Source organism: Capsicum annuum, chromosome 9, assembly GCF_002878395.1.
Source record: "Capsicum annuum cultivar UCD-10X-F1 chromosome 9, UCD10Xv1.1, whole genome shotgun sequence".
In the NCBI taxonomy this organism is placed as follows: Eukaryota; Viridiplantae; Streptophyta; class Magnoliopsida; order Solanales; family Solanaceae; genus Capsicum; species Capsicum annuum.
This window is the reverse complement of record NC_061119.1, coordinates 146,751,271-146,772,632: the sequence shown is the minus strand read 5'-3', so window position 1 is coordinate 146,772,632 and position 21,362 is coordinate 146,751,271.

Below are 21,362 nucleotides of genomic sequence, written 5' to 3'. Positions count from 1 at the left end.
AGTCTTCCATTTTCTGTGATATATTATATTTGACTATTTTAGTACTTATGTTCCTTTCTAGTAGTTCTTGTACCGACACTACTAGGTCATGAGATGGTTGTTAATGCTTTATTTTTATTTTAGACTATCATTATTGCCTTATTATAATTATAAGCCTAAAATTGTTGATTATGGATTTTAAGCTATTTTTTTTAACCAAATTAGGCCATTACTTATGGCTCTGGGCTATGATTTGGATTACCTACTAGTGGGAAAAAGTAGGTGCCATCATGACTCATAAATTGGGTCATGAAAAATTAGTATCAGGGCCTAGGTTTACTAGTATTTTTGGTACTAGAGCAAGTGCCTAGTGGAGTCTCGCAGATCAGAATGATGATGTATTTTTCTTATCTTTGGAAGGCTATTAGAAATTCTTTGGAGTTCTTTACTTCCTTCGCTCATTTGTTCTAAGGGTATGAGTTGGTTTCTACAGAATTTCCTTGGTTTCACTCTTTTGCAAATGGCTAGGAAACGTGCTACTACTATATAAGATTACGTCCTATTTTTGATCCTAGGGATCCTATCACTATTCGTGGATGACCTAGAGGTCGTGGACAGCCTAGAGATGTATCCCCAACTGGGGTCCAAGCTAGGAGGCCTTCACTAGACCTAATTCCTTTTCTAGGGCTAGAGATTATTTTGCCCCAGCTAGTAGTGGCCCAAGGACTAGCCTAGGATCCACCAAGGTTTATTTCTTCTTCAGTGCTCAGGGATGCTTTGGTTCAATTTTTTGGATTGGTTGGTGGTGAACTATTTGATATTGAACAGACTACCAATCTGAATGGTACAAAGGTAAGGGCGCATCCTGAAGGTACAAGTCCTAGAGTTGAGGTCCCTCCTGCATTAGTGATTGCTCAGTCGGTAGTTTCCCAACCTGGTATTCCATTGAGGAGTAGATGATTTTAGGCATATTCTCGAAATTAGCTCCACCTAGGTCTTCTGGTACACCAAGCAAGGGTGTGTATAAGTTCTTAATTTCTTATGATGATAGGCTCTATAATTTAGGCCTAGTTGAGACTCGTGGTGTGGAGTACACTACTTTTTAGTTAGATCTAGAAGCTCGAGATTGGTGGAGAGGTCATATTGATTCCAGGCCAGCTGTATCTGCCTTATTGACATGGACCCAGTTCTCTTAGATCACTTTAGAGAAGTATATGCCTCATAATATTAGGGATCATCTAAGGGATCAATTGTTGAGGTTGGATTAGGGCTCCATGAGTTTTTTGGAGTATGAGGATTGATTTTATGAGGTGTTTAGGCATGCTACTTCTATTCTGATTACAGAGTATGAAAGGGTTCGTTGCTTTGTTTGGGGATTAAGACTTCCTCTTTGAATGTCTACAAAAAGTTTAATTATTGTGGGTATATCTTTTTCTAAGGTTTTTAATCATGCTTAGGTTATGGAGGATATGTATCATGAGTCCCAAGAGGGTAGCAATACAAGGCTATGATATCAGGGTAATATCAGTGGGAGCCATAGTGGCTTATAGTGTAAAGGTAGTGGTTCTCAGTGTAAGTACCCTCTATATCAGCTGTATTAGCATTAGTTTCAGTCTAGTAGAACCATTTAGGCTATCTTTCAAATATCGATGGAGGCTAGTCTAGTTACAGTAATCATCTTGGCCAAGGTAATAGTCAGCCTTTAAAGGGTTCATCTTCTGGTTATTTTAGTCGAGATGGTTATTCTAGGTTACTTGAATCGTCTGGTTTTAGTCCAGTGCCTGGGGCATATTATGGTTATAGGCTTTTGGCTATTTCTCGAGAGAGTGCCTCAATCTTAGAGAGATAGTTCCTTCAGCTCAGAGTGTTCCATCAATTTAGGTAGTTCTACCCCAACTAAAGGTTGTATGCATAGTCGTAGGGGTGGTACCTAGGGTGCCTGTAGAGGTTCAAAAGTAGGTCAGACACGAGATCGGTTAGAAGCCCAATCGGGTAGCTAGTGTGGTTAATTGTATGCCATACCTACTAGACCTGAGGTTGAGTCTTCGAATGCTATTACACAGGTACAATCTTGGTGTGTCATCAGTTGGATTTTTCTTTATTTGACCTAGAATCACTTATTTTTATGTATCTTCTTATTATTCCCTACTGTTAAAGTTTTCTTGGGATTCATTGTTTATGCCATTATGTGTATCTACTCATGTGGGTATTTTGTAAAATTAGATCGGTTTTACAGATCACGTGTTATAAATATTTGAGAGATTAATACTCAGGTTGATCTTATTGTGTTAGATATGGTGGATTTTGACATGATTATAGGCATGGACTGGTTATCCCACTAAAATGCCTAGAATTTTAACCTCTGAAAAACAACTTTATTTTTATGCCAGGTACAATTAGAGCCTTGAGTTGTACCATTGGTCATGACTGGTACCCACCATGCCATTCCTTTTCGTACCTTGATCTATCCACGAGGGTGTCATACTGTTTTCTATACAACATTACCATCCCTTACTCATAACCAATGTATGGAGCGTGGACCTAGCTTGAGTGGACTATTTTCTTTACGAGTGGTCTATATGAGTTAGGGGTTGATTCATACCGTTTGGTTATGACTCAACGGTGCCCACTCATACCCATAATAGTGTGGTTAACCTAAGAGAAGCCTAGGGTATGAGTTAGGGTACCTCTCATACCCTAGGGTACGATTGCTAAGGGAACTATACGGGGGAGTCATACACCTGTACGAAGTTATTTCTCATCTTTTAACTAAGGAACTTTTGGTTATTTACCTTGAATAAAACCCTAAATACTCTCACTATATAAGGCATTATAGCTTCCTGAGTTTTTATTTACAAGACTCAAACACTCCTAAATATTACAAAAGCTTTTTGTAGTAAGATTGAAGGCTAGGGTTTAGAGGGAGGCTCATCTAGTGGCAAGAAGGATTCAAGATTGTTGGTATGTTATCTTTTTTAAGGAATGTATCTTTTCCCCTCTTTAAATATCTTTAAACCCATGTATTTGATACTTGGATTAGTAAGTGTAAATGGTGGTTTTGAAATCAAATGAAAAGGCTTTTATTTCCTAATGATGTGTGATGTTAAATCTTGGATAGACTTAGGTTTATATGTGATATTGATAATGAATTGCATATGTGGGTGCTTGTTGTATATGGATTAACATGAGGGTCTTAAGAAACCCTAATCTTGATAATATATACCACAAAAATAGCTTTGTTGAAGGTATGCATCCTAGGTGTTTATGAAAATATCTAAGTGAGTTGTCTGGTCTTATGATGTTGATGTATTGAACTTGGGCAATGGCCCAAATAAACATGGATAAATGATAAAAGATATGTTAAAGGAATTATGAACCATGTGTGATGAAATTGGTAACCTTGGTTGTTAGCTAATGAAAGAGTAGAGTCCCTAGATATAAAGATAAACTTAAATTGTGAGTTGAACCCAAGTGTGGTGAGAATGTAGTATAGAATTATTGAAAGGGTATTGATGATGATAACTTCCATTGTATGTTGAATTAAGTGATGACATTTTCCTATTGAGATGGTTGAGGAATGAAGTCTCCCATAAGGACCATATGGTCATGCATAGTGTTGAATTGGCTAAAATGGTAAAAGTCCTTAAATGTTGTATTGAAAGAATGTGGATACATGGGAAAAGAGTTAAAGTACCAAATTCTAACTAATGATAGTTGTGATGGAATAAGGTCAAAGTCTCTTTCCTTATGTGATGGCTTGAGGTTGAGGACTAAAGTTAAAGTCCCTTGCCTAATATTATTGCTTGAGGCTAAAGTTCCTTGGTAAAAGAGATCTCTTTAGGTAAAAGTACCTCACCGAAGTAAAAGGCTTGTGGTTAAAGTCCAAGTGAGACATGAGGATAGAGTCTCTTGTCTAATGAATGGGAACAAGGTTGGCATCCCTTTGCTAGATGATTATGGGTATGGTTAGAGTCCCTTGTTTAAATGAATATGCAAGTTATTAAAGTCCTTGGATAATGAATGAGTAAGCATGGTTGAATTCCCATGTCTAAGTGCATGTGAATGTGTTTAAAGTCCTATGCATAATGTGAATTATTGAACCTATAAGTGTGGAGGGTCGGATTCCTCCACTTTATGTCTAATGAATGAATTCTTGATACTGATGATGAGTCTTGATATCTTGATTAGAATGTGATTTATCTAAATGTATGGATTGGTATGTGAATGAGCTGGAATGGTATATATTGACTTGATGTTGATTGATAATGATATTTTGTCACTTATCCTTGAGTTACATGCTAGCGTTCCAACCGCTAACCGTCTCTGAACGCTATATCCCCATGCAACATAGGGGCTAGAACATCCTGTTCTATTCCTGCGCAGTGATTAGTAGATCAAAATGGTTCGTGCATTGACTTGAAGTGGTCAGATTCTTAACTCTAGAAGATCTTTATCTTTTGGTCTCTTATGATTAGACATAGGCTCTTTTAGACTTGGTTCTGCTATCGTCGAGGGCTTGTCCCGACATATATTTTTATTGACTTTATTTTGTATAGAGGTATTGTGAACAATTGTGAACTTGGGTGTGAGTTAGTTATTTTGAATCTATTGTTGACTTATGAGAATATTTCTACAATTTTAACTTATGAGTTGGAGTTCTTTTACTCTTATAGTATGATGAGATAATTGGGTCAGGTTATTGGGGCGACCTCCAATTCATGTGAGCTTGGAGTGACCATACGACATAGTCTGAAGTTTGGGTCGAGTTGGTATTAGATCCTAGGTTCATGGTCAGTTGGGTTTCCATAGTATCGTTTTGAGTAGAGTTATTTTTATGGGTGTGAAGCATGCCATATTTATAATAAAAGGGCTTTAAAACATCTAAGAAATGTTTCCTTTTCTTATGTTTCAATCTTAAGCTATAATGTCTAAGGTCTTAAATTCCCCTAATTCTGTTTGCTATCTTTTAGATCATGTCTCCGAGGAGATCTGATACTCAGGCAAACACTTCTGTCCTAATTGGGGACAATGTGGATGGAGTTCATCCAACTTCTAAGGTTCGGACCCGGGCTAGAGCTGTGACATCCGATCATCTTGGTGGGATTCCTCCTATCCCTACCAATATCGACTATGAGAATAGCTTACCTCCCTAGTCACCTTTAAGGGATGATAATAATACCAAGTTTTGTTACTCTATCAATCTCTTAACTCAATTGGTATCCTCCCAAGTGGATCATGGTGCTTTGGCTACCTTATCATCTGAGGCCATAAGAGTGGGATAGTTTATGAGGTTGATCCCTCCTATATTCTCCAGTATGAAGGTTGAGGAAGATCCCCAAGGATTCATTTATAAAATAGAGAAGATTTTCTGAATCTTGTTTGCTTTGGAAATTAAGGCCGTTAAGTTTGCTTCCTAATAATTTAAAGATATAGCGTACTAGTGGTACAAAGGGTAGGATTCATCTAAAGGTGTTGATGCTAGTCCCTCTATGTGGGAAGATTTCTTTGAGGCTTTCCTTTGACCGCTTCTTGCCTCAAGAGTTGAGGAAAGCTAAGAAGAAAGAATTTGTGAACTTAAAACAGGAGAGGATGTCCGTTCAAGAGTATGCCTTGAAATTCCATCAATTATCAAGGTATGCTCCCAAGATATTTTCTAGCATAAGGGCTAGAATTCATAAGTTTGTCTCAAGATTATCTCGTGAGTTAGTCCTAGAGATCAAGGTGGCCTTGTTGATTGAGAACATAGATATTTCTAGATTTATTGTGTATATGCAACAAGTAGTTAATGAGAAAAAGAAGCAAGTTGATCTTAGTGAGAATCAAGAAAGGAAATTTAAGCCTTCTAAGGAAGGTTTGAGAAAGTGTCTACAAAAGAAGTGAGGGAGTTTGAGTTCGTTCTCCTCAGCTAGTATTCACTCCCCTTACCCAAAGTCAGCGAGTGATCATTGGTATCAATTTAGTAGTGGGTTTCGGGCACCAGGTGACAAATTCTACACTAGTGGTGCCCAGTCAGCTCCACTCTGTCCTCCTTTCAGATCTGTGGTCAGAGTTATTATGGTCAGTGTGAGAAAGGGAGAAATCGGTGTTTTTATTATGGGCAGGTTTGGAACATGCAGCCTGAGTTCCTCTCTCTAGCAGCTTCTTGGGCCAACATGGCCCCTATTGCTAATCCACCTCCTCCCACACCAAAGGGTGCTATGTCTGCCTATGCTTCTATTTCTATCACCAACGCTGGCTGAAATCACATGTATGCACTTGCTACGTGCTAGGATTCTGAGGCATCTTCCAATGTTTTCACAGGTATGTTGAGACTTTTCTCTTGTGATATATATTATTTGCTTGATCTAGGGTATACTCTTTCATATGTGATCCCGTATATAGCAGTGTGTCTTGATTGTGGTCTTAAGAGTCTGTCGGTTCCTTATCTTGTTTCTACCCCAGTAGGAGATTCTGTGGTTGTTAAAGAGTCCATAGGGGCTGTGTGATATATATTAGCAGTAAAGATACTCTTGATAACTTGGTAGAGTTAGACATGGTCAATTTTTATGTTATTTTAGGGATGGAATGGTTGCACTCTTTCTATGCTTCCTTAGATTGTCTGACTCGTAGGGTCATGTAAAAATTCCCTTGATTCGGTCATTGTATAGGAAGGTGATTCCTTAGTTCCTAAAAGAAGGTTAATTTCTTATCTCAAAGCCCGTAAGTTGATTTCAAAGGGGAGTTTGTATCATTTAGTTCTAGTTAGAGATTCTAACTCGGAAGAGCCTTCTATGGATTCCATTCTCGTGGTTAATGAATTTCTTGAGGTGTTTCCTGATGATCTTCTCGGTACTCCTCCCGATAGGGAAATTGATTTTGGAATTGATCTTGCTCCAGACACTCGTCCAATTTTGATTTCTCCTTATAGAATGGCTTCGGAAGAGTTGAAAGAACTTAAGGAGAAATTTAAATACCCTTTAGATAAAGGTTTTATCTTCCCTAGTATGTCTCCATGGGGTGCTCCCGTGTTGTTGATATGCAAGAAGGATGGTTCTCTACGTATGTGTAATGATTATCGTCAGTTGAACAAAGTGACTGTAAAGAATAAAAATGCTCTTCCTAGGATCTATGATTTGTTTGATCAACTTCAGGGTGCGAAGTGTTTCTCTAAGATTGATCTTTGATTGGGTTATTATCAACTCAAAATTAGGGATGTGGATGTCCCAAAGTCTGCCTTTAGAACCCGATATGGTAACTATAAATTTCTTATCATGTCCTTTGGGTTGACCAATGCCCGGACGACATTCATGGATTTGATGAATAGGGTCTTTCATCTATTCTTGGACATGTTTGTCATTATATTTATCGATGATATCTTAGTGTACTCTTAGATTGGGGAAGATCATGTAGATTACCTCTGTGCCGTGTTGCAAACTTTGAAGGATCATTCTTTATATGCCAAGTTCTCTAAGTGTGAGGTTTAGTTAACAGCCGTAGCTTTTCTTGGTTATGTCATCTCTAGTGAAGGGATTATGGTAGACCCCCAAAAGGTCACAACGGTTAAAAAGTGGCCTAGACCTATTATCCAACCAATATCTGTAGCTTCTTGGGTCTAGCCGATTATTATAGAAGCTTTGTGGAGAGTTTTTCCATGATAGCTACCCCATTGACCAAGTTGACCCAAAAGAAGGTCAAGTTCTTATGGTCCGATGCGTGTGAGGGTAGTTTTGAGAAGTTGAAAGATAAATTGACTTTGGATATGATTTTGACCTTACCTGAGGGTAGTGATGGTTTTGTGGTGTATTGTGATATTTTTCATGTAGGTCTCGATTACGTGTTGATGCAATATGGTATAGTGGTGTCCTGTATTTCTAGGAAATTAAAAGTTAATGAGAAGAACTACCCTACACATGACTAAGTGTTATTTGTCATGGTCTTTTCTTTGAAGATTTGGCGGCATTATCTTTATGGTGTTCATGTCAACATCTTTTCTGATCATAAGATCCTTCAATATGTGTTTACCTAAAAGGAGTTGAATCTCTGACAAAAAAGATGGCTTGAGCTATTGAAAGACTATGATATAATTATTCATTATCATTTCGGTAAGGCAAATGTAGTCGTCGATGCTCTTAGTAGATTGTCCACATGATGTTTTGCCCATATAAATGAGGATAAGTAAGCATTGGTGAGGGATATTCATCATTTGGCAAATCTTAGAGTTTGACTTGGAGACTTCGAGGAGGGTGCTGTATTTATGCTTTTGACTTGGAGACTTCGAGGAGGGTGCTGTATTTATGCATTCGATATCTCAATCATCTCTTGTTATTGAGATAAAGAAGAAGAAAGTATTGGGCCCTGACTTGATAAAGATCAAGAGTAATGTAGGTCAACACAAAGTTGTGGACTTTGTGATTAGTGGTGATGGTATCTTGAGGTACAAAGGTAGGATATGTGTTCTTGACATTGATGGATTGAGGGAAAGGGACATGGCCGAGGATCATGGAGCTCGTTATGCTATTCATCCCAGTTCTACCAAGATGTATCATGAGCTTAGAGAGTTTTATTAATGGATTAATATGAAATGAGATATAGCTATCTACGTGGCTAAAAGTATGGTGTGTCAATAAGTGAAAGTTGAGTACATGAGGCCTGGTAGTTTGTACCAAGAAATTGTGTTGCCCGAGTGGAAGTGGGAGGCAATTAATATGGATTTGATTACCGGTCTCCCTAGATCTCGGAATCAATGTGATTCTATTTGGGTCATCCTTGATAGATTGACAAAGTCCATATTTCTTACCTGTGAGAACTAATTTCTCAGCGGAATATTATGCTAAATTGTATTTTGCGGAGATTGTGAAGTTGCACAGTGATATTATCTCAAATTGTGGTCATCCATTTCCATCCCATTTTTAGAAGTCGTTCTAAAGAGTTTTAGGAACTAAGGTTTCCTTAGTATCGTATTTCACCCAAAAATAGATGGGCAAGTCGAGAGAACTATCCAAACATTGAAGGATACATTGCGGGCTTGTGACATTGATTATGGTGGTAGTAGGTATAACCATTTTCCTTTGATTGAGTTTGCCTATAATATATTTACCACTCTAGTATTGGCATGGAGCCTTTTAAGGCATTGTATGGTAGGAGATGTCGATCTCTTATTATGTGGTACGAAGTTGGTGAGGGCTATTGCTTGGCCCCAATTTAGTTCACCAAGCCTTAGAGAAGATGAAGGTGACCCATGATAGATTGAAAACTATCCAAAGTTACCAAAAGTCCAATGTGGATGTGAGTCATAGGGGCTTAGAGTATAATGTGGGTGATTGGGTATTCTTAAAAGTGTCTCCTATGAAGGGAGTGACACAGTTCGATAAAAAGGAAAAGCTCAGTTCCTGCTATGTTGGTCTCTACTTGATCATGAAGAGGGTTGGCAATGTTTCGTATGAGTTGGAGTTGCCTTCTAGTATGAACTCCATTCACCCAATTTTCCATGTGTCTTTCTTGCAAAAATGTGTGGGTGACCCTTTATTGTTTTTTCCTTTAGATAATGTTGGTATTTTGGACTCTTTGTCCTATGAGGAGATCTTGGTGAGGATCTTAGATCGGTAAATTTGCCAATTTCAAATGAAAGAAGTGGCTTGGGTGAAGGTTCTATGGAGGTACCAAAAGTTTGAGGAAGCCACTTGGGAGGCAGAATAGGACATGAAGTCCAAGGATCCATATTTTTTTCCCATTCTATAAGCTTGTGATAGAGGTACGTGTTAGATCTTCTTTCTTGATTAGTGTCTTTTATAGTAATGGGTTGAAGTCCCTAATGTTTGAAGTTGAGTTATGTCTTGTTAGATAAGGGGCCGAAGTCCCTAATTTTGAATTGGGCCAAAGTCTCCGAATTTGAATTGTTTATGTCTTCTTAGACCATGTGTTCAATTCCTTAATGCTTTTAAATTAAGTGTGTCTTGTTGTTATGGGTTTAAGTCCCTAGTACCTTGAGTTGATTTATGCCTTGGGTAGGTGGTGGGTTGAAGTCCCTAATGCTTTGAGTTTTTTTATATCTTTAAAAGTTGATGGGTTGAAGTCTCTAAGTCGTGAAATGAGTAAGTGTTGGATAAGTAATGGGTTGGAGTCCCAATACCAATGAAATGAATTGATTGATTGATGACGATCATGTTATGTGTTGTGTTGCATCGTTGTTATGTGCTTGTTTCAAACTTAAGTAAAGGTTGAGTTGATGCATGTTAATGTGTTAACTTCTGTTAATGCCTGCCTTACCCTTCATTCACAGATGAATGATCCCAAGTGGGGGAGAATTGAAACACCTAGACTTTGAACCTTTGAAAAACAACTTCATTTTTGTGCCACTGAGTTGGGTACGACTAGAGCCTTGAGTCGTACCCTTGGTCACGAATCGTTCCCGCCTTGACCTTCCCTTTCATACCTTTATCAGTCCATGAAGGTGTCATACTATTTTCTATATGACATGACCATCCCTCACTTGTAACCAATATATATGAGTCATATACTACTCAACCGTATGGAGAATGGACCTAGCTTGAGTGGACTATTTTCTTTATGGGTGGTCTATATGAGTTACGGGTTGAGTCGTACCCTTTGGTTACAACTCAAGGGTTCCCATTCGTACCCACAACAGTGTGGTTGACCTACGAGAAGCCTAGGGTATAAGTTAGGGTATCACTCATACCCTAGGGAATGATTGCTAAGGAAACCATATGGAGGAGTCGTACCCCTAAATGGATTCATTTCTCATCTTTTAACTAAGGACATTTTGGTTATTTCCCTTGCCTAAAACCCTAAACACTCACTATATAAGGCATTGTATCCTTCTAAGTCTTTATTTACAAGACTTAAACACTTCTAAATACTACAAAAACTTTTTGAAGCAAAATTGGAGGCTAGGGTTTGGAGGGAGCTCATCTAGTGGAAAGGAGTAAAGATTGTTGTTGTGTCATCTTATTTAAGTCATGTATCTCTTCCTATAGTTAAATATCTCTAAACGCATGTATTTCACACTTGGATTAGTTAGTGTACATGGTGGTTTTGAAATCAAATAAAAAGGGTTTTGTTGCCTAATGATGTATGATATTAAATATTGCTTAGACTTATGTTTATATGTGATATTGATGATGAATTGCATGTGTGGATACTTGTTTTATATGGATTAACATGAGGGTCTTGAGAAACCCTAATATTGATAATACATACCATAGAAATAAACTTGTTAAAGGTATGCACCCAAGGTATTTGTGAAAATATCTAAGTGAGTTGTCTGGTCATATGTTGTTGATGTATTAAACTAAGGAAATGGACCAAATGAACATGGATGAATTATAAAAGATGTGTTAGAGAAATTATGAACCATTTATGATAAAATTGATAACCTTGGTTGTTGGCTAATGAAAGGGTAGAGTCTCCAGAAATAAAGATGAACTTAAATTGTGGATTCAACCCAAGTATGGTGAGAATGTAGTATAGAACTATTATAAGGGTCTTGATAATGATAACTTTCATTGTATGTTGAATTAAGTAAAGCCATTGGCCTATTAAGATGGTTGAGCAATGAAGGCTCCCATAAGGACCATGTGGTCATGCATAGTGTTGAATTGGATAAAATGTTTAAAGTCCTTAAATGCTATATTGAATATATGTTGATGCATGGTCAAAGGGTTAAAGTCCCAAATGCAAAAATGATAGTTGTGATGGATTGAGGTCAAAGTCCTTTTCCTTATGTGATGTCTTGAGGTTGAAGTCCCTTCCCTTATAAATGACCTGAGGTTAAAGTCCTTTGCCCAATGTTATTGCTCGAGGCTAAAGTCCCTTGATTAAAGAGATCTCTCGAGTTTAAAGTACCTCATAAAAGGAAAAGGTTTGTGGAAAAGTCCAAGTGAGACATGAGGTTATATTCCCTTGTCTAATGAACGGGCAAAAGGTTGGAGTACCTTGCCCAGATGATTGTAGGTGTGGTTAGAATCCCTTGTTTGAATGAGTGTTTAAGTGGTCAAAGTCCTTGGATAATGAATGATTAAGCATTGTTGAAGTCCCTTGTCTAAGTGAATATGAATACAGTTAAAGTCCTTTATATAATGTGAATTGTTGAACCTATAAGTGTAGAGAGTCGTAGTCTCCCACTTCATGTCAAATGAATGAATGCTTTAGAATGATAATGAGCCTTGATATTTGTTTAGCATGTGATATATCTTAATGTATGGATTATTATGTGAATGAGCTGAAATATTATACATTGACTTGATGTTTATTGATGATGCTATTTTATAACTTATCCTTGAGTTACATGCTCACGTTCCAACAGCTAATCATCTCCAAACGCTATGTCCTAATGCAACATAGGGGCCAAAGATTATTCTTCTCTTCCTGCAAAGTAATTAGTAGATCAAAGTAGTTCATGCATTGATTTGAAGTAGTGAGATTCCTTACTCTAGAAGATCTTCATCTCTTGGTATCTTATGATTAGATTTAGACTCTTTTAGTCTTTGTTCAGCTATCGTCGGGGGTTTGTACCGACAGATGCATTTGTTGACTTAATTTTATATAGAGGTATTGTGAACAATTGTGAACTTGGGTATGATTTAGTTATCTTGAATCTGATGTTGACTTATTAGAATATTTCTGCAATCTTAACTTATGAGTTGGAGTTCCTTTGACTCCTATTGTATGATGAGATGATTAGGTCAGGTTATTGAGGCAACCTCTGGTTCATGTGAGCTTGGGGTACCTATACAACATGTCCTAGGGTTCGGGCCATGTCATCCACTAACATGTAGTCTTAGATTATTTTGCTAAGACCGTTACCTTATCCATGCCTGACATACCCCTAGTTGTGTGGCAGGGATCTATTAGCTATGAGTTTTTAGGGATTATTTCTTTTATTTAGGCTAGTAGACTTATGTTGAGGGGTTTCAAGTTTTATTTCCCTTATATTCATGATGGTAGTGTGGAGAGTTCATCACTAAATCTTTTCCTATAGTTCATTAGTTTCTTGATATTTTCCCTACCGATCTACCCGGTCTTCCTTCTAAGCATAACATTAAGTTTGTTATTAATCTTGAGCTGAAAACCCAACCTATTTATATGGTGTCTTACTGTATGGCTCCTTCAAGTTTAAGGAGATGAATTCTCATCTTTAGGATTTTCTTGGTAAGGGTTTTATTAGACTAAGTGTGTCTCCTTGGGGAAATCTTATGTTGTTTGTGAAGAATAAAGATGGTTCCATGCATATATGTATTGATTATAGGAAGCTGAATAAGATGATGGTAAAAAACTGGTATCTTATGACTCACATTGATGATATGTTAGACTAATTTTCGGATGCAACAATGTTTTCTAAGATTGACTTGAGATTTAGTTACCATTAGATGATGATTCAGGTTGAGAATATCTGAAAGATAGCCTTTAGGAGTTAGTGTGGTCATTATGAGTTCCTAGTGATGTTTTTTGGGTTGAGTAACACCCAACCATATTTATGGATTTGATGAACCGTGTGTTTAGGCCATATATTTAGTCTTTTGTGATTGTGTTCATCGATAAGATCCTTATGTATTTGAGGAGTAGAGAGGATCATATGCAATATTTGAGAATTGTGCTCTAGACTTTGAGAGATCATATATTTTGCTAAATTCTCTAAGTGTGAGTTTTGGCTTGATTCGGTGACATTTTTTGGACATATAATATCTAAGGATGGGATTATGGTAGGCCCAACAAAGATTAAGGCTATTCGTGACTGGGCCAGGCCTACAACTCCATCTGAGATTCATAATTTCATTAGTTTGACTGTTTACTATAGATTGTTCATCGAGAGTTTTACGTCTATTGTAGTAATGATGACTAGATTGACTCGGAAGGAGGTTCCTTTCCAATGGTCCAAGAAAGCTAAGTCAAGCTTTGTAAAGCTCATAGGATTTCTCACTTTAACTCCTATCTTGGATCTTTCTGTTGAGGGTTAGGTATTTATCTTATATTGTGATACTTCAGGTGTCAATTTGAGTTTTGTGTTAATGCAACAAGGTCAAGTTATTACATATGCATTGAGGAAGATGAATATACTCGAGCGTAACTACCCCACTCGTGACTTAGAGTTTGCCACAGTGGTTTTTGCACTTAAGATTTGGAGGCATTGTCTTCTTGGAATGTATTGTAAGATTTTTACAGATCATCATAGTCTTTATCATCTTATGACCCATAGAGAACTTAATTCTAGGCAACTTAGAAGGATAGAGTTGCTTAAGGATTATGACATCTCCATTTTGTATCATTTGGACAAGACAAATATGGTTACAGAAACCTTGAGCCAGAAGGCAGTGAGTATGGATAGTTTGGATTCTATTTCAGTTTCTCAAAGGCTGTTGGCTTGGGACATTCATTCCTTATCCAACATAATGGTGAGAATTAAAATTTTAGGACACAGGAGGATTCGTGCTAGTGTTGAGGTAAGGTCTTTGCTATTTGAGCAGATTTAAAGTCATCAATTTGAGGATATGAGACTTTGCATAATCCGTGATCAGGTGTTGAGTGGTGAGTCTAAGAGGGATACTATAGGTTCTGACAGTGTTTTAAGATTTGATAGTTGCATTTATGTTTTGAGGGTTAATGAATTGATTCAGTCGATTTTGTAGCTTATTGCCTATGTTGCTTAGGCAGCATTATCAAAGGAGTGGTATGAAGAGAGATATAACAGGATTTGTAGCTTATCGCCTATGTTTCCAGAAGGTGAAGATCAAGCATCAAAGATCTAGTTGCTTGATTCAGACGTTTTCCATTCATGAGTGAAAGTGAGAGCGGATTACCATGGACTTTATTTGTGGGTTTCCTCGTACTTCTTGTGGTTTCGATGGTATTTAGATCATTGTGGATTGGTTGACCAAATCAGCATATTTCATTCCTATTCAGATGTCCTTCAGCACTAAAAGGTTATCCCATATCTATGTTTATGATGTAGTATATTTGCATGGTGTGCCTATATCTATCATTTTAGATCGGGGTTCAGTGTTCACTTACTGCTTATGTAGATCTTTTCAGGAGGCATTGGGCACTTAGGTGGATCATATTACACACTTCTATCCTCAATCTGATGGGCAGTTAGAGAGGACTAAGTAGGTTCTCGAAGATATGCTCTAAGCTTATGTTATGGATTTTGGAGATTAGTGGGAACAACACTTAGCTTTGGTTGAGTTTATGTATAATAATAGCTACCATTTGAGTATTGATATGGCGCCTTTTAAGGCTTTATATGGGAAAAGATATTGTTCTTTGATTTGGCATTTTGAGACCTCCAAGATTTGATCCCATGGTACCGACTTTCTTTAAGAGTCGTTAGATAGAGTTAGGGTGATTTAGGATAGGTTGAGGGTAGCTCATAGTAGGAAGAAGTCTTATGCGGATCGTAGACTTCATTCCTTGAGATTTGGAGTTATTGATCAGGTATTCCTTTGAGTATCACCCATGAAGGATGATAAGGTTTGGGAGGAAAGGCAAACTCAACCCAGATATATTGAACCCTTTGAGATTCTTTGCATAGTTAGTGAGGTGGATTATAAACTAGCCTTACCCCCAGATTTTGTTGCTATCAATCTGTTTTCCATGTTTCTATATTGTAGTGATACATTCCTGACCTGTCTCATGTGGTTAGATGGGAGTCAGTTTAGTTGGATAAGTTGTTAACCTTTGATGAGGAGCCTGTTCTCATATTGGCTTGTGATATCAGGCAGTTGTGCACTAAAGAGATTCCAATAGTTAAGGTTCAATGGTTGCACTGCCCAGTAAAGGAGGCTATTTGCGAGATTAAGAGCGTGATGTGGACCAAGTATCCTCACCTATTTGAGGCTTCAGGTACATCCTAATTCTTTGCTTTCGCGGAAAAAGTTCTTTTAGTAAAGGATATAGTAATGAATTTTCATGTAATTTTCTGCATTTTCTCTCATTTATGTCATTTAGAGCTTTCGTATAGCTGCCTTAAGTTATTTATCACTTGTTAAAACTGACAGTTCGGTTACCAGGCAGTTTTGTTTGTTTATAGAACCAATTCCTTGTTTTGAAGTCTTTGTTGGTTTAAATTGGCTACCAGGCAAAAACTTTAAACGACCTCATATGCCAATTGTGACAGTTCCAATTGCTCTAAAACATCCATTTTAGACAGCTGGATCTTTGGTCCCGGTCCCAAGGCTCCCAAACTTATTTCAAGCTATTCACTAAGATTTAAGAAAAATGGCATATACAGGTTCACCACTTAAGCGCCCTTTTGGGTTGCTTAAGATGGAGGACTGCTCAAGTGCCCAACTGATCGCTTAATTGGTCAGTAGGGCCCAACAGGGGTTTGCTTAAGAGGCACATTTAACGCTTAAGCGATGACTGCTTAAGCGACAAAGGGACCACTTAAGTGGTATATTGGTAGGCCATAGATGTCACTAAAACGACACTAGGTCGCTTAAGTGATGACCGCATAAGTTGTCCAGGGTCCATTTATGAGCCACCTGGACACCTAGAGTTCTATAAATACCCACTTAACCTGATTTTTCCAATTTTCACCCATTTTAAAAAGTCTAGAACCCTAAAGGGTGTGAAAACTTGGGAGAATCATTGGTGGGTGATTTTGGAGCATTTCTGAACTTAAAATACGTGTTTCTTCTTTGAATTCATGGTAAGCTTCCATCAATTTCATGATTAATTTCTTTATTATTTTCCAAAATCACTAGAACATTGGTGGGTTGATTATAGTACGATTAGAGCTCGAAATTCACCCATTCTCGAGGATAAATATTCCTTGAGCATAGAGGGACATATTGTTAATTTTGAAAGTGTGATTCTGCAAGAAACCCCATATGGGATTTTTATGTAATTTTGGACCTAAAGTATGATAGTGAAATATGAGTATCATTGTTCTCATTTTTATGGGTAGATTATGATTTTAATAGCAGGGCATGTTGTAAAAGCTCCTCAAAAAAGAAAATCATCGATTTAGCAGATTTTTCGGGCCTTTTTTGATATCCAAGTAGGCTAGCTTTACCTTCTTCATAGATTTAGCTAATTCATAGTATAAATATGATATTATGCTAGATATGTGATGATATTTTGGTATTGGAGTTTTGATTGACATAATTACTCTTATTCGGATTCTTTAGCCTAATAAGGAACCGTGATTTAGGCCGAATCGACTTAGTTGCTCATGTTTTAGGTAGAATTGCTATATTAGGGCTAATTATGGCTTATTTGACATCTTAAAGTGAATTTGGATACCTCAGCCTAGTCCACGGTTGAGTTTTCCTTGGAATAAATTTTAGGGATTAGAAGTGGGACCCTCTAGCCCATCTTTGTCCAAGACTTGTGTTAGCATTTGAAGACTTGTATTCGCATGTTATACCCTTTGAAATGCTTATTTTGGGACTTTGAAGAGATTAAGTACTCAATTACTATGCTAGTTTGATATTTGTGAGTTGGTGCGAACTCCAGGCAAATCTCGATGGCTTATTCATATTGAGTTGTGGTTCAAGTTTGACAATTGATGATGATATTGATAACATGAGTTCCGGTTCAAGTCTAGCAAATGATGTGATTATATTGATGCTATTGAGTTTTAATTCAATTTTGGGAAATGTTGTCATGATATTGATGCTATCGAGTTTCATTTTAGTCCAACGTCGAGATTTTATTTATGATATCCTTCGGTATGGACATATTCATGGCTATAGCTTAATATTCGATAAATTTATAGAACTTTGGTTATTTACTTTTCTTTGATTCAACCCTCCGAACTTTTAAGGGCCCACATTAGGTTATTTACTTTTCTATACTTACTGTCTTATGGGGATAATCTTGTAGTATCAATTGTTCTTTCATTCATATTATGTCTTTTTCAGTTATTTATTTTATAGGGTTGGAGCTCATTTCTAGGTTTTCCCGTTTACCATGACTTAGATTATTTATCTTGCATCTTTATTGTGTTTATATCATAATTTAGCTCAGTGGACCGATGATGCCTACTGAGTACTCGTGGTTTTGGTAATCATATTACACTTTTGTACTTTTTTGGTGTAGATTCATGTACTAGTACCCACCGCTGACCTGATGATCGTGCTGAGTTAATTCCAGAAATCGGGTGAGCTTTTAGAATTGGAGTTTCCCCCTTTCCTTATATTATCTATGTCCGATCTTCTATTTTTTGAAACAATTGTATTTGACTATTTCAGTATTTATGTTCCTTTTATAGTAGCTCTTGTACTGTCACTACTAGGTTGTGGGATGGTTGTTGATGCTTTATCTACATTTTAGACTATTATTATTACCTTGTTATTATTATAAGTCTTAAATTGTTGTTTTGGGCTTTTTGAAATTTTCCAACAAATTATCCCATTGCTTATGGCGTCAGGCTATGGTTTTACTTACCTACTAGGGGGATAAAGTAGGTACCATCATGACTCATAAATAGGGTTGTGATAAATCCCTAAATTTTGTACGAGCATTATATGAATTGGGAGCTAGTATTAATCTGATGCCACTAGTTTTACAAGCAGTTGGGGTTGGGGTCACCTAAGTCGACATCTATGAGACTATTGATTATGGATTGTACTGAGAAAAAGTTGGTTGGTGTATTGTGTGATATGTTAGTGAAGGTAGCTTCATTCATATTCTCAACTGATTTGTGATTCTCAACTATAAGGTAGATTTTGATGTCCTAATTATCTCGAGAAGGCCCTTATAGCCACAGGTAGGGCATTGCTTGAAATGGAGATAGGACAGATAAAATTTAGGCTAATAAGGAACAGGTCATTATCAATGCATGTCAATCAATGAGGTAATCAAAATACATGCGGGTAGTTTCTATGATAGACACGATAGATAAAGATGTATTGGTTGCACCCATTGAGGAGAGACTTGGTGTTGAGGCATAGAATATAGTGATCATGAATTTAGACTGATGGTATTAATGAGTATGATGAGACAGTGAGCACACTTGTTGGCAGAGGTTCTTATTCTTATGCACCAAAGAAGTTGGATCTTTATTTAAACAATAGAATGACCATACCAGCTTGATCATCTATTGAGGAACCACTTGCCGTGGAGTTAAAAGCCCTCCTATCTCACTTATGTTATGCATTCTTGAGGGCCATCAATACCTTGCAAGTTATCACTACAACAAGTTTGTTGGATACAAAAGTTGAGGCCATGATTTCAATTTTACAGAGGTCTAAATGGGCCATTGGTTGGACTATTATAGATATTGTTGGAATTCCACCCAAAATTTGAACTCACAAGATTCAACTTAAATTGAAGTGTGTACCTAGAACTGAGAATCATCACCGTCTGAATCTACCTATGCAAGAGGTGGTTAATAAAGAGATTATTAAGTGGTTAGATGCAGTCGTGATTTCCCTTATTATCGATAACAAATGGGTGATCCCAATTCAATGTATGCCAAAGAAGGGTGGGGTAACTGTTGTCCCTAATAAAAATAATGAGTTAGTTCCCATGAGACCAATTATGGGATAGAGAGTTTGCATAGATTCTTAGAAGTTGAATACTTGACTCAGAAGGATCACTTTCCTATGTTATTCATGGATAAGATGTTTGACCATTTTGCTGGTAGAGGATGATATTATTTTCTTGATGGTTATTTGCGGTATAATAAGATTTCTATTTCCCCGAAGGACCAAGAGAATACCACTTTCATATGCCCATATGGTACATTTGCATTCATACGGATTCCTTTCGGTTTTTGTAATGCCCCTACCACCTTTTAGCATTGTATGATGTCTATCTTTTCTAATATAGAGGTGGATACTGTTAAGGTCTTCATGGATGATTTCTTGATTGTGGGTAATTCATTTGATGATTGTTTGGCTCAATTTGCTAATGTATTTACGAGATGTAAGGAGTGCAACTTAGTTTTGAATTAGGAGAAGTATCACTTCATGGTTAAAGAGGGATAGTTCTTGGGAACAAGAATTTAAAGAAGGGAATAAAGGTCAAAATAGTTAAAATTGAGGTGAATCAAAAATTGTCTCCACCAATTTTTGCGAAAGGTATTTAGAGTTTCTTGGGTCATGTAGTGTTTTATAGGCGGTTCATCAAAGACTTCTCTCAGATTTCAAATTCTTGTGCAAGTTATTAGAGAAGGAGGTGAAGTTTGTATTTGATGATACTTGTCGCAAGGCCTTTGAGTGCCTAAAATAAAGGTTTATTTCTGCTCCTATCATTGTGTCTCCAAATTAGACCCTACCTTTTAAAGTAATGTGTGATGCTGGTGGTGTTTCCCCAGGAGTTATCCTAGGCCAAAGACACGAGAAGATACTTCATCCCATTTATAATGATAATAAAGCACTTAACCTCGCACAAAAAAATTACATGATTATTGAACAGGAGTTTTTTGTGGTGTTAATTCTGACCCTATTTGATTGATACCAAAGTCATTATGCATACTGATCATGCAACCCATAGGTTTAGAGGTGAAAGATGCTAAGCATAGAGTGATTTCATAGGTACTATGCTGAAATAGTTTGACTTTAAGGTTAAGGACTAGAATGGTATAGAAAATCAAGTTGTAGACCATCTATCCTTCCTAGAAAAGGAGGCGATACTTGAACTAGGGGTTAAGCTTGAAACTGATGATACTTTTTTATATGAGCGCGTCTTGAAAACATCACAAGACTTAATCCCCTGATTTGATGATTTTGCCAATTATTTAGAAAGTGACCTCATCCTATAAGACAAGTAATTTAGTAGAAAAAATGATTTATGCATGAGTTATGAAAATTCTTTTTGGAAAAGCCTTACTTATTTTAGATGGGTATGGATAGTGTGATTTGGAGGTGTATTACCAAAGTTGAGAAAGAGATAATAAGCATACTAGAGTCCTGTCATTTGTCTCCAGTTAGGGGTCACCATGGAGGTACTCATATAGCCCACAAGATTCTATAGTGTGGTTACTATTGACCAATGATTTATAAAGGTGCACATAACTATACTCGAGCTTATGATCAATGCCAAGGACAAGGAAATATCTTGTGGAACCATGAGCTACCCATCACACTTTTTCTTGTGCTTGATTTGTTTGATATGTGGGGTATTGATTTCATAGGTCCATTTTTAAGTTCATAAGGCATGACGTACATTTTGATGGAAGTCGACTATGTGTCTAAGTAGGTGAAAGCAGTTGCACTTCCTAATAATGAGGGTCGAAGTGTCACAACCTTTTTGAAAATTTTTTCTCTCAATTTTGTACTCCATGGGCTATTATCGGTGATGATGGGTCCCTTTTTTTCTATCTATTGATGTGCTAGCTTTTTGTTAGCACATCTAATGCTTTTAGCTTGAAATAATTGTAAGTTCTTAAGTAACTATTATTGTTTTGATTGTATTTCATGTGATTTTGCAGGGAAAGTTAA